At 40.7% G+C, this 3,073-nt stretch overlaps 1 pseudogene; it reads right to left on the bottom strand.

Moving 5' to 3' along the window:
- Window positions 1–619: 619 nt before the first annotated feature.
- Window positions 620–2,707, bottom strand: LOC125471384 (annotated as a pseudogene).
- Window positions 2,708–3,073: the final 366 nt, after the last annotated feature.

Here is a 3,073-nt window from a genome sequence, read left to right as displayed (position 1 = left end):
TGTGTATGTACCTACACTCTAAGCACTTCCACTTGCATTGATATGCTAGTCTAGTGTCGATTAGCTATTTGGTTTTTATTTACCCGTATTTTTCTATCACTATCACTTCCGTACTGTGTAGTTGGCTACGTCACCCCCATGTGACGGCCAACATGCCTCGATTTAGGTCGGGGTGTGTCACGAATGCCATGCAACCATGCCAACCTTCTCTCTCATGTAAAATGATAATCTTGTAGCTTCCACACCACTCTTCACTTGAGTAAGTCATTATCTTGATCTTTCCTGCTATCTTCGAGCCATTGATGTTACCAGGACATTTCCTAAGACAAGCTATCACTTTCGAGATATCCCGAGACTTGTTGCGAACTCGCACCAAGGGAGACAAGAGGACATTCTCAAAGCTCAAGTCCAACTCAACCTAAAAGTCCTCCAACAAACAAAATCTTAACTCTTTCAACCAAGATTTTGTAGGATGGTGCGGGGAGAACATACAATAGATGTACATTTTCCGCATTCGTGTATAAATCTAAATACATTGTCACTAAACAGCCAAATAAATGCACTATAGCATAAAATTGCACATGTACCGAATTGTACAAGTATGTATTTCATGGCTAAACTACTGATTTCCATTCCATACGTCGCAAATCGTATATCCGAGACCTTCACAATATGAACATTTTGCTCCCTCCTCCACCCAATCCAAGAACTTCTATCATTCAACTTAATGATTACTGTGTAAAATCATCTCACATGTTCTTCGATGTTTGGTTCACCTGTTCCGTCACATTCTACACATGTAAAAACTGTCACTTACTAAAAGCTTTGTTCAATTTTCTTTTAGAAAGTGAACGAAGATACACACGCGTATGAAGTAGGGTTGGATTGAGTGAAGTGAACCTAAATCGTGACAAAGTCGGAAGACAGGCAGGAAGTACCTGTACATAGTATGCCGCCATCCCCTCGACATGTAAGGCACCCTGCTGAGGTACCCGCCATATTGCCATCACCACCTTTTTTCTTGTTGGTTATAAGTCTAGTAGAATCTTCTCAGCGATTCTCTCTTAAGAGAAAAACTTGATGGTGGGATACCTCTACTTCTGTACCGCCTTCTTCTTTCACTACTATTTGCTGGATCTCTGATATGTCAGTTGCAAAAGTAACTGTACCTCCATTTGCATCCTCCTAAACAGCACAACCAACTCAACCATTAGAAGCATCATTACAATGTTTCGAGTTGCTAGCTAAAGCTTAACCACAAAACTTCGTTTCCAATTTAGCGGAATAGTTAGAGATTTATGTCAATTTCGCAACTAAGTATGAGTGCTTGTTTTTCAAAAAGTACGATTGCTTCTTTGGTACATGAAGGCATAATTTGCTTCAAGTTGAACAATCAAACGAGTTTTTGGTTCGTAACGATGCAAACTGTTATTTTTCACTGAAGTAAGGCATGCAAGTAAATGACTTATCAAACCATTATGTTAGTTCGAAGCATGATTCCGAAGTATATATTGGTACTGAAACTTAAAACATCAGTTGCTTCCTTTTAGTAAAGGCTGATGCAGTACATCCCGTAACTAATGTATGAATGCTGCTAGCTTAGAACCTCATGTTCCCAACATACCTTTGGTGTAGCCACCCTTTTGTCATCTACACCCTCAATTTGTTGATCCGCATACACAAGAAGTTATGCAACCACTATTCTGCCTTGAGGAACGTCTAAGGAGGCCTGTCAAACAAGTTATTACAAGTTCAGTAACCCACATAAAACTTTCCACTGCCATTGTTTTATTTAACCTTATTGTTCTGAAATTTCTCTCTTTACGAATGATGCGCAGTCACATACAACGAATCTGAAACTTCCTTGCCAAGTCTTGACATCGTGTTCTGTCCTGCTTGAGAAGCTGGAAAACTCCATGTCTTCCTTACCCGAATAAAACCCCAATTTTAGCAATGCTTCATGTCATCAACGATTCAAACAATCGAATATTGGAACATGTTTGAATGCAGAATAAGAAAGAGAAACCCAATTGGAAAATTTTTACACCTTTCTAGTTTCTACTATGAAAGAGTTGATGCATTTAGTTAATTGTAAGCTCAGGAATCGTAGAAACCAAAAAAATAAAATTCGCCTTTCAAAAGTATGCTGCATTGCTTGAACCTCTTCACCTTCCAATCCTTTCCGCAAAGCGCTTCTGCTCCTTGTCATTTTCCTCTTAGCAATCACCTCCTCTTGAATCTCCTAAATTTCTTGATGATCCAATTCCACGGTTTTGGGACTCAACCCTGTATCTGTTATCAAATCCTTCTCCTTAAGCATCTGAAACAAACCGGTGACGCTGGCAATGGTGTCAAACTCCGACACCACAGAAGCCCCTCCTCTTAGTCCTCTCTGGCTTTCGGGAGCCTGGATTTTGAGCTTGAGCTCAGCAATCTCATGGAGGAGTGTGTCACGGTCGCACACCCAGTGCTATTCCTCCTAGAGCCACTTCTGCTCCTCGTGGAGCCATCGTAGCTCTTTGCAGAGCCACTCGGCTTTTTGCTTTCGTTGTGAGAATAATTTGAAGAGAAGCAAATGATGTTGAGGGGTTTTAAGGATTTGAAAGAGAGAGAGAGAGTAGGGAGACAGAGTAGTAGTGGTGGCACTTGGGGAGAAGATGGGGAAGATGAGGTGAAGAAAGAGAGTGAGGGAGGAAGCTGCAGACATCTAAGAGAAATTACAGACAAAAATTGAAATAAAGAAGAAAAGACAAAGAAGATATGAGCGGGTGAAGAGTGAAAGCAATGATATATTTGAGTGGATATCAATCAAGTGCTCTCCCAACTGTCACCATTTGGCAATTGCCACTGTAACCGTCCAACGGTCTTTTTTCCTCACGACTTTAGCTAGTTTTTTCGAGTCTATTTTTTGCTCACCATCCTTAAGTAGTGTATTAGAACCAAATTCAAGCACTGCTGCAGACGGAGGAAGTGAGCAAGTCCAACTACCTGTAAGTAAGCAAACAATTGAAGTCAGAGCAACAGTAGGTACCAGCCAAAGGCTCTCTAACGGTCAAGTTAGTAAGCAATATTG

The sequence above is a fragment of a genome, unplaced genomic scaffold (genome assembly GCF_019419815.1).
Source record: "Pyrus x bretschneideri cultivar Hongxiangsu unplaced genomic scaffold, Pyrus_bretschneideri_v1 Contig107, whole genome shotgun sequence".
NCBI classification, from domain to species: Eukaryota; Viridiplantae; Streptophyta; class Magnoliopsida; order Rosales; family Rosaceae; genus Pyrus; species Pyrus x bretschneideri.
Note: the sequence above shows the minus strand (reverse complement) of the source record. Positions and strands in the feature narration are given on the sequence as shown.